We start from the raw sequence: 16,382 nt of genomic DNA on the forward strand, positions 1-16,382 counted from the left end.
AAAACTGATCGCCACCATTACTATTAAAAAACAATAAAAAAAAAAAAGTCCATAAACCTCTCCCATAGTTTGTAAACGCTATAACATTTGCGCAAACCAATTAATATACACTCTTTGGGATTTTTAAAAAAAATATGTAACAGAATACAAACTGGCCTAAACTGATAAAGAAATGTGATTTGTTCGATTTTTTTTTTTTTATTGGGAAGGTTTTAAAGCAGAAAGTAAAAAATATAGTTTTTCTTTTCAAAATTGTTAGTCTTTTTTTGTTTATAGCGCAAAAAATCAAAAACCGCAGAGGTGATCAAAAACCATCAAAAGAAAGCTCATCAAAGAAAGAAAGGGCAACGCAGTGCCGTATCACCAAAAATGGCCTGGTCATTAAGGGGGTAAAACCTTCCGGGGCTGAAGTGGTTAAAGTACTATTCGGTAAAGTACTACTCCAGTTTGTAAACGTTGAACACAGATCCTAATGAGAGCGCTGATTGACACTTTAAGCAAGCTGCAACAGACTTCAGCAGGCTTTCAACAAGCTTCAAAAAGTGCTGAAGACTGTCAAATTATCCTGGTAAATTATGATTATAATTTGTAATGAAGGGAGGGGTGGGTGGTTCACCACTCCATAAAGAATGCAGCTGTTGTGGCAAACTCTGAAACAGATTTTGCTGTAGTTGGCTCTGTTCTAAAGAGCTGACAGGTGTCATATACAGACAGAAACTGTCAGGAAAAGCATGCCTATACACGGAATAGTGCATTGGTTCACATATGTGCCCACAGGTGCAGGCCAGAGCTTAGCCATACATGTACATGCAGAGGTGCACGCGTGGATGCATGCACGCACCTGCCACCAATGCTAGCATCAAATGTATATTTAAACCGAGGATGCACAGGATTAGTGCTGTTTGTTCCACAGTGTTTCCGGTGCAATCTGCAATCCATTCCAGTATCTCCTGCTATTGGCCCAGCCTGCCTGAATACTCCTGAACTCCACCTACAATGAACCTGGCTTGTCCTTGAATATGTTCCTGCCTATTCCTTGTTACTGATTTGCCTTACCATTGTTGACTCCAGCGTGAACTTAGTGATTATTCACACAAGAATGCGTGTGGAAAACCATCATTCCATGCGCATTTCCAGCACCTCAATTAAAACTCATTGCAGTTGCAATCTGCAGTGGGTGTTATTGTTAGGTTAACGACACCCCAAGTGCAGGTTTTAAACGCAAAGTGTTTGCCCACACCACATTGCATGGTACTATGCAATCCGTTGCAGTTCATTCTTTTTGCATGCCCTACTACTACTAAAATAAATGGGCTCAAATCGCACTGCACTGCACCTCATATGAATTGCATAGGAATGCATAGCACTTTCCTGTGCTATTCCTGGTGTGAAACCGACCCTTAGACTACTCTTCTGCTTTATGCTTATACCTGATCTGACCATCAGTTACTCACCCAGCTTGCCAGACTCTGCTTATCATCTACCAGCTACCCAGCCAGTACCTGCTGATCAACTACTTGCTGCCTGGCCAGTGCCAGATGATCATCCACTTGCTGTCCGGGCAGTACCTTCTGGCCAATTACCTGCTGCCAAGCCAGTGTCTGCTGATCATCTACCTGCTGCCAGCCAGTACTCGCTGATCAACCACCTGCTGCCCAGGCAGTACCTATCAATCATCTACCTGCTGCCAGGTGAGTGCCTCCTGATTGACTACCTACTGCCAGTCAGTGCTTTCTGACCCACTGCCTGCTGCCCAAACAGTTCCTGTCAAGCACCAACCTGCCATAAGCTGTTCCTGCTGTTATCCTACCCACATCAGCGTCTAGAAGAATGATCAGGCACTCATGCCACTTGTTTCCCTCATGTCTCCTGTCACTTTACCAGGGGCCACAAGCTTGAGGTGCAAGAGAGGCCTTCCTCACAATGTCAGGGTCCTCCACCAGGTACATCATCTGTGGCCCCAGCATCTGCATAAGTAAAAAAAAGAATAAAAAAGGGGGTAGTCATAGCTTTGGGACTGAGGGAACTCGCTGGCAGATGTAATCCAATGGCGAGGTACAGTGATTATAATTCGGGGGGGCTGTAGTGGTTTTGTCATGGGCAGCAGTGGTGAATAGGGAAAGACCTTTGGAGTAGTGATTGACCGATATCGTTTTTTTAATGCCGATACCGATATTTTGGTCATCAGATATCGGTATGGGCCGATATCGGCCGATATTTTCAGACATATCAAAAAAAAATATTTTTTCCAAAGGTACTCCTGGTGGAGGGATCTGAGGGTCTAAAACACCCCAAACCCAAGTTTGGCTGTTTTGAATGCTGTCAGTTTTTTTAATTCGGTACCTGGAAGTGATGTCATGAAATCACTTCTGGGTTTTTTACATGGAGTCCTGATCAGAGCCAAATGCGGCTTTGATTGGGTTTTCTCTTCAGCGGCGGTGGAGGTAGGATGCCCAGTGGGGCAGGAGACCCGGGCGAGCCGCGGAAGGCGGCGGGAGGGGGGGCGTCCCCTTCCGCTCCTTGTAATGACAGCCGAGTGGCTTTTCAGCCGCATCGGTTGTCATTACAAGTCAGCCAACCATCAGCTATGGAAACCGGTACCGGGGTGATGCCTCTAGCTGCAGGCATCACTCCGGTACAAGCACTTTCCCTAAATATCGGCAATATCGGTAACCTCATATATCGGGGAAAGTGCATATTGGCCCCCGATATATCGGTATTGCCGATAATCGGTCAATCCCTACTTTGGAGCCATGTAAAAGTAAACAGACAGCTCTAGGGCAACTTGAATCACGTTTACCCTAAAACTGAGAGTCAACTGTTGTAAAAATCAATACCAAGTTCATGACTGCAGCAGCAGCCATGAGCTTGTTTTAACCTCTTGCATACCAGTACAGTTATAAAAAAACCTTGGTTAAGCCCCTCCCACTGCTAGCACAATATGCTGCACGCGCTATTTGCTGTGTGCAGCATACTACACCACTATTATCATTGTCTCACACTTCACCCTCTGTCTCATCTGTATTCTCAGGGCCACTGATTTTCAGAAGTTCCTAAGTGTGTTTATCAAATATAGATGTTATGAAAGTTGTGTTTGTAGGCAACTCTCAATCCCATTAGAGTTACTTGCTGTCACCTGCAGGCATAACCACAAGAGAGAACTCACATTATCTTGCTTCTAAACTCACAGTATCTTGGATCTGAAATCATGATGAGGCAGGCAGAAAACACGCTCTGACCTGTCTGGTCTGCTTCCTCCAGGCACAAACCAGGGTCAACAGAAAGAGATAAATTCGCCAATAATAAAATCAAGTTCACTTGATGTACTGTTTGTGGATTCTTACATACCAAATGTATTAACATTTATTTTTTTATTATACTGAAAATATGTTTTGGAAACTATTTATGAAATCTTTCTTTTTGCTGTTTCTTGGGCTACGCTTTGTCTGTAAAACTCAGCTCAGCATGTTCACTCTACAGTTTAATGCAGAAATGTAAAAGTCACATTGAAAGACATTTTAAATCTTAGATTTACAGATAAAATTCCCCAGAAGGAAGCCTTTTACAACACCACACTTCTTGATTATATTTCTATTCAAGTACTATCAACATTCTATCAGTCATTAGAAGCATGATTTTTACATTCTGCACATTCAGTAAATTCTCTTTCCTCTAGTGGCTTGACAATAAACAATTCATCATGCAGACATTAAGTGTATTTTGCATGGATCCACTAGTCAACCTTATAACTTGGAAGTTTATTTACAACAGCTATATATATATAGCTTGCTTTCCAATTCCCTTAGAAGTAAAATACACAATTACATGTAATACTTTGGTTACAAGTAGTATATCATACAGTCAGGATCTCAGTTATTTATCTATTGATTGATAGGAAATATTTTCCGCTATTTCCTGTGCCAAAGACAGAATTATTTCTATATATTTGTCATATAGTATATACCCGGGGTTTTGGACTTGTATTCTATTAGAATATTATTTCTAACTCTGATGTTACTTGTGAAAGTATACTTTTAACTTTTCAAAGTTGAATTGAGTCTATTCCTTTTACGGTAAAAGAAAGAAAGTAGTTCTGCATGATTATCCCGTTTACATTACTTTTATTAATTAGACATTTGCAATGACCTACACTGCTTGGCCAAAAAAAAGTTGCTAGTGGAATTAACTAACCAACTAACTAAACTAAGCATGCAGTAACTATCCTATTGTCATCTTGGAATATGCTTGTGCCAATGATGGCACGAGCATATTCCAAGATGACAATGCCAGGATTCATCGGGCTCAAATTGTGAAAGAGTGGTTCAGGGAGCATGAGACATAATTTTCACACATGGATTGGCCACCGCATAGTCCAGAACTTAACCCCATTGAGAATCTTTGGGATGTGCTGGAGAAGGATTTGCTCTTGGTGAAAACGTAATGCAACACTGGACGGAAATAAATCTTGTGACATTGCAGAAGCTTATTGAAACAATGCCACAGTGAATGCATGCTGTAATCAAAGCCAACAAAATATTAGAGTGTGTGACCTTTTTTTTTTTTTGGTGGCGACTTTTTTTTTGGCCAGGCAGTGTATTATAGGTTTCTGTGGTATCAAAAACATACAAAAAAAGGGATTTATTTTACACAATCAAAAATATCAAAACCAAAAGTTTCTATAAAAAGTGTATACACTAGCAGTAAACACTATTGTGAACTACCTATAACACAATCAACTAAAATAGATACATACAGTTGTGAAGCGCTCTGTTAATGCAAACATTAAAGAACAATTTCAATTGTGCATAATCTAATAACTAGCTACTGTATGTGCAAAAAAAATAAAAAATAACCATGCAACAATTTTATCTAGTGGAACCATGTCCTGTGGACTGATGGGACCAAGATAAGCCTATTTGGTTCAGATGGTGTCAAGCGTGTGTGGTGGCAACCAAGTGAGGAGTACAAAGACAAGTGTGTCCTGCCTACAGTCAAGCATAGGGGTGGGAGTGTCATGAGCTGGGGCTGCGTGAGTGCTGCCGGCACTGGGGAGCTAAAGTTCATTGAGGGAACTATAAATGCCAACATGTACTGTGACACATTGAAGCAAAGCATGATCCCCTCCCTACAGTGACTGGGCCCCAGTGCAGTATTCCAACATGATAACAACCCCAAACACACCTCCAAGACAACCACTGCCTTGCTAAAGAAGCTGAGGATAAAGGTGATAGACTGGCAAAGCATGTCTCCAGACCTAAACCCTATTGAGCATCTGTGGGGCATCCTCAAACTGAAGGCGGAGGAGCTCAAGGTCTCTAACATCCACCAGCTCCGTGATGTCATCACGGAGGAGTGGAAAAGGACTCCAATGGCAACCTGTGAAGCTCTGGTGGCCTCCAAGCCCAAAAGGGTTAAGGCAGTGCTGGAAAAAAATGGTGGCCATACAAAATATTGACACTTTGGGTCCAATTTGGACATTTTCACTTAGGGGTGTACTCACTTTTGTTGCCAGCGGTTATTTTGAGGGGACAGCAAATTTATACTGTTATACAAGCTGTACACTCACTACTTTACATTGTAGCAAAGTGTCATTTCTTCAGTGTTGTCACATGAAAAGATATAATAAAATATTTACAAAAATGTAAGGGGTGTACTCACTTTTGTGAGATACTGTTGGTCACAGCTGGTCTACTGTATTCAGAATACAGCTCTGCGGGATCCTTCTTCCTCTGCCTATTTGGAGGAGGGGGTCCATTACCTCCATTTAGCTCTCACACAGTGACAGTGCATAAGATCTGTAACTGCAGTTCTCCACCCCCTTCTCTGCATTCCTCAAAGATGCATAAGGATTTTATCACAGATCTACACTTTTGAAGGCTTGTACACAAGAGAAGACTGAAAATAAACAAGTATAACCTTATGTAGGATTATTTGTTTCATCTTTGTGTATCATTTTTGGCTATTTACTTCACTGGGTATATGTAAGGGTTTAATAAATATAAATGTAACCGAGCAAAGTGCAAAAGCTAGCAGCAGCTTCAAGTGTGACAGCACCCAAAACAAAATAAAATAAAATAAGCTACGCTGTGTAGACAAAAGTGACACACTTATATCACTCAAATAGTGAAAATATGAACATAAATGCAAGTATCCAAAATATATGAATCAGATAAATAAATGTCCAATAAATCATAAAAAATTGAGTCTCTCAATAGTCCAAAAAATTCCCAAGAACCATGAATAAAGAATGTGAGGAAAACAATATCCACCAGTATGTGTATTGACCTCCACTAGTAGTATATACTGCTTACCAGATCTAGGTGGAAAAAAAGCCAAAGGTATCAATCATAGACTAATATGGATATTCAGGGGCAGCTCTCCACTGTTCCTCCAGGGTTTTAGACAGTATGGACAGGGGTATCCACCATCAGATCATAATAGCATGTGGAAGAAATATATGGACATCCATAGCGTAAAACCCTAACGTTTATTGGTAAAAATAAGATATTGCACTTACAAAATGCAGGGTAGGGATGAGCAATAAGGTGCACACAAGCCGCCGGCAGGTCGGCTCTTCCGCCCGCCCTTCGTCCCGCTCCGGTGACGTCAGCACGCCGCGACCGTCGTACGTTTAATCAAAAGTGACGTTTGATAACATCACTTTTGACGAAACGTAAATCGGTCATGGTGTGCTGACATCATTGGAGTGAGACGAAGGGCGGGCGGAAGAGCCGACCAGCCGGCGGCTTGTGTGCACCTTATTGCTCATACCTACCCTGCATTTTGTAAGTGCAATATCTTATTTTTACCAATAAACGTTAGGGTTTTACGCTATGGATGTCCATATATTTCTTCCACATGCTATTATGATCTGATGGTGGATACCCCTGTCCATACTGTCTAAAACCCTGGATGAACAGTGGAGAGCTGCCCCTGAATATCCATATTAGTCTATGATTGATACCTTTGGCTTTTTTTCCACCTAGATCTGGTAAGCAGTATATACTACTGGTGGAGGTCAATACACATACTGGTGGTGTTTTCCTCACATTCTTTATTCACGGTTCTTGGGAATTTTTTGGACGATTGAGAGACTCAATATCTTTATGATTTATTGGACATTTATTTATCTGATTCATATATTTTGGATACTTGCATTTATGTTCATATTTTCACTATTTGAGTGATATAAGTGTGTCACTTTTGTCCACACAGCACAGCTTATTTTATTTTATATGTAAGGGTTTACAACCACTTTAAGTTTACTGGTGCAAGGTTGTGTAATCAATTCTGAATGGTACCCCAACACACCATCCAATGGCACCACAATTCACAGTTTTGCATTGCCACACATTGCTCTGTATGGCAACGCATGTACATTAAAGAGTGCTTTAGGGTGCCATCCAGAATGAATTGCATGGCATCGAAGCAGCACACGTGACGTCTGTTTCAACAACATGCGTGGTAAAGCATGTGTCACTGCAAAAAAATAGTGTTAATGGGTCCTTAGAAACTGTTTCATGTTTTGAATAGGCAGTATATCATTAGCATACTTTACTGTTCAGATGTGGAATCATATATTCCCACAAAGACAGTAATGAGTAAAGAGCTTTGCCACTAGGTTTGCCAATGTAAATAATTTTTCCTATAAAGTGTCTGCCTCCCTCAGCACTGTGTACTCATGCCTACATTGCCAGATTTCCCTCTTACTGACAGATTTGTTTTAATTCCAAGAATAGCAGCACGCAGTTTTTTTTTTTCAAGCCTGTACTAGATAAACCTTGTTTCATGCTATACACAACAAACCAAATTTATTCCTCCAAGTTTGTTCTTTACATGATTTCCTGTAAGACATTTCAAACTGTTACATTATCATTCTTATAATTGCTATACAACACGTACGTAGAGTGCCTGAAACTGCAAGGCATGGAAGCATGTTATATGGATTTGTGTTTTCTTTTATAATTTTGGTTGGTTGGTTTTGACACAATTGGATACTTATGGATACACTTTGCAGTAGAAGGATTGCTGACAGGAGCTGAAGGACTACAACCTTTCCTCCCAAATTTCAGAGGGAGTATACGCTCTCAGTTACTGGAGACCATGAAGAATTTACGTGCAAAAACTGAGTAAGGAAACCCAATGCTTTTTTTAATTACATTCTGTACTAGAATGTACAGTTTAATAGAATGAAATACATTAGAGACCAGATTAAAATTTTAGAGCAATACAACACTTTGGTGCAAAAGAATATTCGTAGAGGTTGAGGCTTCAGACTAAAATGAGGGATGGCAAATGAGACGTAAGGATAAAAAAGGTATCTAGCACAAAAAAAGGAACTGTCCTTCTAAATGAGGTACATTTTTGAAAGCCATACACGAAATGTTCTGCCACCACACCCTGCTTGGGCTACAACAAGCAATTGTGGTGTTCAGTCAGTCTTCTTTCAGCCTGTAATTCATGAGATAAGAATAGCATGAGATGGCACCCAACTACAACTCCTCTCAAATACATTTTTTTCCAAAGCAAATCATAGCTCTGGATAATCATGCTGATGCATTTTGCCTACAAGGCCTTAGTTATAGCTTTTGGAAAAATATTTAGATGAGAGGGCTTGTTACTGGATGCCAGCCTTTGTCAGTTTCCCATTTTGAGGTATGCTGTAGCTCAGGTAACATGCAGCTTTCCTGTTTATCTCTAGGTTTCTGACCTGTACAGTCCAATGGAGCACTGTATATAAAGCAGGCCAAATGCCACCCTTTTCCCCCATTTTTAGTTGGTATATTTTCATAATAATATATATATTTTTTTCTTCTATTGTGCTCTGGACTGCTTTTTCCACATCTTTCACTGTGATTGCACTGCATTGTCAATTTTATTAGGGTATGTATGAATTGAAATCATGTCTGTGTTTACTCTAGGATATCTCTACGCAACCTATTGTTTTATGCACAGATTTCACAGGGGTCCAGATCTTCACTTATTTCATTTAGCTAAGCTCCACTCAGCTTATGAATAATTCACAAAAAGGCCTGTGTATTCATTCACTATTTTCTGTAAATCTAATTTTAGTACAAGAAGTGCAAGTTACGACAATAACCTCTCAGGGATCCATGCAGATTTGAAGGATAAGCAAATCACTTCAAAGGGCTGACAAAGCTGTGCATAACATAAAGATTTGTTGAGCCTTGCTAATAAAACGATTAACATGGCTGATGATCTATGAATTCAGTCCTGTAAAATATAGTCACATTTTATTATCGCACAAAGGACATTTCAATATGCATGCTAATAAAAAAAATTTGTAAAGCGTATCAGACAAGAAGATTATGTATGTGTTGCTGTAGTCCTAGAGATACCTAACCAAAATAGAATGCTCAGTTCAATAAAAGAAAAACAATAGCAATGCTTAGGTGAATTGAAATTCCTGTTGTGTTTCTCCAATTGAATTTCACAAAATATATTGTAGGTATTATGCTAACAGTAGCACTATTATTGTCTGCTTGTACTGACCCTGAATGAGAAACATAGATTTACTTGCTATTGATTTGTTCCTTGTTAGTCTTTGCATAATGCAGCAAAGTCAGCGCATTGGTCAAAGTTATCGATAATGATCATTTGCAGAATGTAGTGGAATGTTGATCATTTCTGATTTTTCTTCATTGCTTATTCAGTTCTTGATAGATTACTGAAACAACAATATTTTTTTTTTTTTTTTTACTTCACTGTTATGTTTATTTAATATGTACTGAGCATGTATATTTGTTCTATATTTATTTCATTGCCCATGTTCTTTAATAATTTTTGTGAAAAATTAGGAGACCCCAGGAAGTAGGGCTATTTTAAGGCATTACATTATATATATATATATATATATATATATATATATATATATATATATACAGTACAGTGATAACTCTAAGGGCACTATATAACCCATAGTGAGATCAGCTGATACAGAATTGAAAGTATAAAAGTATAAAAAACAAAAATAATAATAGGCTTACTATGGTTTCTTGATCATCTTTATAATTTGGGGGGAAAAGAACCATGAAGCTTTAAAAATGTACATTTGGTAACATATACAACAGGACTATAGAAATGTTCTCCTGAAATATTGTTTTCATAGATACTGCCAAATGAGCTCTTGTTAAATTGTCCTCTTGTTAACATGGCCTGCCTGCAAAACCCCTTTATTTGTGATATGATATATACTCAAAAAAATGAAACATCTTCAGCCCTGTGACTGCATATTGCTCTACACTTGCAGGAAAAAAGATTTTAATAATACAAAATATTTATCAATGACTGACCTCACAAATGCGCTTCTGGAAGAATGGTCAAACATTCCCATAGACACACTCCTAAACCTTGTGGACAGCCTTCCCAGAAGAGTTGAAGCTGTTATAGCTGCAAAGGGTGGACAAACTCAATATTGAACCCTATGGGCTAAGACTTGGATGCCCTTAAAGTTCATGTGCGTGTAAATGCCGGTGTCCCAATACTTTTGGTAGTATAATGTATGTTGTATAATCACAACATTCTTCATGACAAACAATTAGACAGCTCTTTGTACTAAGCCATAAAAGAAAGGGTCTATATATTACTTTTGGTAATATAGTGCACATGTAGCATTTTTATTATGTCATTTAGCAATATATGCATCTGATACCAGTCATGCAATAAATTATTAACAGTGTGCTATCGGGTTTACAATCTTAATTTAGTTTTCTGTGCAGGGCTGGGAATTTGGTGACCATTCACACCTATGCATACAGTACATAACAGAACACTTGGTAAGGCACAGGTGTAGGTATGAATAGGCCCTTATAGTTTATTTTTCAAAACACACTGAACTTTCGCACACAGTTGTGACACCTGCCACTTGAGAAACAATAAGATTTTGTAATTGAAATTAATTTTAATGCAGTAAAATCCATGTGTTTTACTTTCATAGAAACAATATCAGGTCCCACAATCCATTTAGCTATAGTAACTTTATGAAAATAAGTGGACAAATTACTCCACGGGTTGTGTTCCATTTACAGGTTTTGCCTTTCTAATGGGGCTTAATCATAAAGTCATACATTTCAGTACTGGAAGTATGAAGGTCATGTCATCCTCTGTCCTCATTAAAATAAGTTAGTGACCAGGAACAAGTAAACAGGCCACTACTTAACTCAACTCATTGCCGTAAACCCAAAACTGCCATTGGCAGTAGTGATGACCAATCAGCCTGGGTTTGATTCGTAGGCCATTTGCCAAATCCAGCCTGAAATCTGTGAATCCTGAAAAAGCCCCAGAATATCACTGAATTCTATTGAATTATATATGCGTCAAAAATCTTGTTTTTTTTCTGGCTTTTCTCAAAGTCAAATTGCAAGCATTTGGGAAAAAAAGGGCAAAGGTAGCTGGGCACTGTCATGGGGATTTTCTACCAATGCAAAAAAAAAAGTGTAAAGGGCAACATTAAAAATTCATAATTCCTTTAACCACTTAATGACCAGGCCATTTTTTGCGATTTGGCACTGTGTTACTTTAACTAATGCAATTGATGTCCTTTTTTTTCCCCACAAATAGAGATTTCTTTTGGTGGTATTTGATCACCTCTGCGGTTTTTAGATTTTGCCCTATAAACAAAAAAAGAGCGACAATTTTGAAAAAAAAAAAAAAAAACACAATATTTTTTACTTTCTGCTATAAAACATTCCCAATAAAAAAAAATTAAAAATCACATTTTTTTTATCAGTTTAGGCCAATTTGTATTCTGCTACATAGTTTTGGTAAAAAAAAAATTGCAAAAAGCATATTTTAATTGGTTTGCACAAAAGTTATAGCATTTACAAACTATAGGATAGATTTTTGGACTTTTTATTTCTTTATTTTGTTTTTATTAGTAATGGCAGCGATCAGCGATTTTTAGCGCGACAGTGACATTGCAACGGACAGATCAGATCCCTAACTGATATTTTTTACACTTTTTGAGGACCAGTGACATTAACACAGTAATAAGTGCTAAATAATATGCACTGTTACTGTATAAATGACACTGGCAGAGAAGGGGTTAATACTGGGGGTGATCAAGGGGTTACATGTAGGCCTAAATGTGCTTGCTAACTGTGGGGGGGGGGCTCTGTGACAGGCACACAGAGATTGGTGTTTCAGCTAAGCTGAAGCACATGATCTCTGTGTGCCTGTCTGACAGAAGAGCCTCCTGCTTTGTTTACAAAGGCAGGCGGCTCTCCTGTCAGTTGCTCTGAAGAGCTCGGCTCCTCCCGCAGTCTGGCTCCCGCTGTGTCTAATTACAGCGGGAGCGCGAGAGAGACCGCGTGCACATAATCACATACATGTACCTGATTATGCGCAGCCGAGCCTCCCTGCTGTAGTCAATCTGCATGGGGCAGTCGGAAAGTGGTTAAATAACATGCAGAGGGAATGCATTAAACCTTAAAGCAAAGTGGGGCACCTCCACAATTTCAAGGGAAAAAAATATTAAAATTCTCACTAAGTGAGATCTCCTGGAAAATGCTTCTCCTGAATATACTCTTACATAGTTACATAGTTTGTGAGGTTGAAAAAAGACATTAGTCCATCCAGTTCAACCTATGATGTGCTTGTGTTTGCTGTTAACCGTACATTGAATACCCCTGTATGTTGTGGTCTTTAAGGTGCCCATCTAATCGTTTTTTGAAACTATCGATGCTCCCTGCTGATACGACTGCTTGTGGAAGAGAATTCCACATCCTTACTGCTCTGACAGTGAAGAACTCCCTACGTACTTTAAGGTTAAACCGTTTTTCCTCTAGTTTTAGTGAGTGGCCACGTGTCTTATTGTATTCCCTTTCTCTGAAAAGTTTGTTCCTTGTGCTAGGGTCCTTAGTACAGTATTTGTACATTGATATCATATCCCCCCTCAATCGTCTCTTCTCCAGAGAGAATAAGTTCAGTGCTTGTAGTCTTTCCTCATAACCGTTGTTCTCCGTTCCCCTAATTATTTTCGTCGCCCTTCTCTGGACTCTCTCCAGTTCCAGCACATCCTTCCTGAGGACCGGTGCCCAGAACTGGACAGAATACTCCAGATGTGGCCGGACCAGAGTCTTGTAGAGTGGGAGAATAATCTCTTTATTTCTGGAGTGAATTCCCTTTCTTATGCATGCTAGTATTCTGTTGGCTTTGCTTGCAGCGGCTTGGCATTGCATGCCACTGCCAAGCCTGTTGTCTACCAGTACTCCCAGGTCCTTTTCCATCCTAGAGTCACCCAGCGGTCCCCCCCCCCCCCCCCCAGTGAGTAGCTTGCTTTCATGTTTCTGACACCCAAGTGCATTACTTTACATTTTTCAATATTAAACCTCATCTCGCCATGTAGTTGCCCACCCCATTATTATGTTCAGATTCGCTTGTAAGGTTTCCACATCCTGCATAAAAGATATTGGCATGCTTAGTTTAGTATCATCTGCAAATACTGAGATTGTACTCGATATCCCCCTCCTCTATATCATTTATGAATAAATTAAACAGGATTGGCCCCAGGACAGAACCTTGGGGGACCCCACTTTCCACACCCACCCAATCTGAGTACTTCCCATTAATCACCACCCTCTGGACTCTCCCCTGGAGCCAGTTCTCTATCCAGGTACTCACCCTATGGTCCATACCTACCTTCCTTAGTTTGTACAGTAAGCGTTTGTGCGGAACAGTGTCAAAGGCCTTTGAAAAGTCCAGATACACCACATCCAAAGGCTTACCTTTATCTAGGTGGCAGCTCACTTCATCGTAGAAGGTTAATAGATTGGTTTGGTAAGAACAATTTTTCATGAATCCATGCTGATTACTACTAATAATACCGTTTTCATTACTAAAGTCTTGTATGTGATCCCTTAACATCCCCTCCAAAATCTTGCACACTACTAATGTTAGGCTACACGGCCTATAGTTACCCGGGATATATCTCGGCCCTTTTTTAAATATTGGTATCACGTTGGCTTTTTTCCAATCAGCTGGCACCATACCTGTCAGTAGACTATCCTTAAATATCAAGAATAATGGTCTGGCAATCACCTGGCTGAGCTCTTTAAGAACCCTCGGGTGCAAGCCATCCGGTCCCGGTGATTTATTTATGTTAAGTTTCTCTAGTTTAGTTCTAAGTCTATCTTCTGTTAGCCCTGGCGGTACTTCCTGAGGTGTATTATTTAGTTTAGCATTACAAGCTGGGTTAGTGTAGCCCCCCGATTCTTTTGTGAAGACTAAAGAGAAGAAATTATTTAACACTTCCGCCTTTTCTCTGTCCGCTATACCTCGTGAAAGGAATGTAATTTTCCTGGCCAGAAGCAGAATGTAAACAAAGAAGCTGGGGACACGGACTGACATCATTGAGCAATTATGGCCATCGTAGCTATACTTGGTCAATAACATCATCCATGATGCCTGCTCTTTGGCTTGTTTTGGTAGTGATACTGCCAGCAGACAAATATTTAAAAGAGCAGACAAACTGGCCAAATTTAGACATTTCATTTGCCTTATCAGCTAACAGTGAACAGCTTGGGCTTTGGTTGAACTCAAGGTCATCCAAACTAAAAGCTCATACTTTAGTGTTAGGGATGTATCACCCTCCTATGTAGGTGCTAGGAAAACACATTTGGTGGCTCTGTTCTGCTTATCAGGAGAGCCAGATCTGTTAGTTTAGCCTGTCACATGTTTCCAGGTGTGATTTATTGGGTCTAAGAGAGTCTGCCCATTGTATCCAATAAGGGACCTTGTTGGACATTGGAGGAAACCTAACCAGTAGCACACCAGGGCTTATGGCTCTCTCAGTGGGTGGGCAATGCATCCTGGGATTGGCTATAAATCTGGAGGGAGTATGTGACAGGGCATCTTTTCGCGGGAGCAAAGTCGCAGGAGGACTTTGGGAAAAACAGTATCGTGAGTACTGATGGACCTGCTAAGGTCTGCCTAAGAGAGGGGACCACTCCAGAGAAGTCAGAGGATCAAGGAGCCAGCTCACTCAGAGTGTTACAGTAAAGGGTGTGCCAAGTAGTTAAACCCTGAAGATAGGGAGGGTGCCAGGAAGGGCCCTGAAGTTGTTCAGCAGTACAGTCTACCTCAGAGTACAGCTTGCCTTAGGATAGCGTTTACCTCAGGAAGCTTAAGCAAAACCTTTCACAGCCAAGGGCAAAGTGAAGCAGCAGCCTAGCCGTGACTAGCTCAATTTCAGCGTTACTCAGCATTATTCAGCATTAACCAGCGCTAACCAGCATTTATTCAAGTTGACCCTGCCTATTGTGCATAGTTCTATTCAGTTGGAGTATCCCACTCATCCATTCTCCTATCCAAGTTCCAAATAAAACATAAAAACCAAACATACTGGACTGATTCTTGTCTGAAGTAAAACACTTGGGAAAATGTCAGAATGTTCTGTTGTTGCTAATGGTAATCCAGGGAAACACGTAACCAGCAGCTCCCTTGGGAGTAGTGCTACAGGGAGGACCTAAACCAATCCTTGCCAGTTTGTAACTCAGCAACCACTGTCTTATAAACCTGCTTCTGTATTCAGGTTCTAGCATTTTGTATTAGAAAAACTCTTCTAACCTTGTCAAGCACCCCATCCTGCTTATAACAGCTTGTTCTCAAAAGTGTACTATGGCAATCCAAAATATACAAAAAACAGTATTCAATGTATGTATTAAATTTCAAATATTTTATGTAAATGCCAAGAAAACTTGCTGTTGCAATAACTACATGACTGACAACAACAGTACATTGTATTTATGCACATAATTTCCTCTAGTTTAACATTTCAAGATTTTGATACAAAAATACAAGGTAATTTTTCTCAGTGTATTTTCCTCATGACAAATGGCTTGGAAAGAAAAGAATATTACAATAAATAATGTTCTGTATAGCTTGGTATTTTCTGTTCAGTTCCATTTGCAGTGTAAAGGTTATCATACTGTAGACCAGGTATCTGTAATAGTGTTAATGTGAAAGGGAAAGTCGCCAAACTCAAAGAGCAAAACACTGGAGAGATACAGTAGAATGCAATCATTCCTGGAAGTCACATAATGTGGAGAGTAAGGTTAATGGAAATTATTGTTACTACAATGATGAGACTCAACGCGATACATACTGTCAAGAGCATTCTCATTACTAACCTCAAGTAATTGATTCTGCCAGTGGATTATTTTGAAAGTTGCTGAGACAAGCAAGCATTAGCCCTACAAGGATGGTGACCAATTTTTCATCTTAAAACAAGGTTACCGATGAGGGACTTGGTCACATAAGAAATAAAAAGCAAATCGCTTTTCATGTTATAAAAAAATATATATATATTTTATAGCAACAAGATAGGTGCATTTTTTGTGTTTATTGACAGAAAAATTATAAAA

This window comes from Pelophylax lessonae, assembly GCF_965119305.1.
Source record: "Pelophylax lessonae genome assembly, chromosome: 4".
Lineage (NCBI taxonomy): Eukaryota > Metazoa > Chordata > Amphibia > Anura > Ranidae > Pelophylax > Pelophylax lessonae.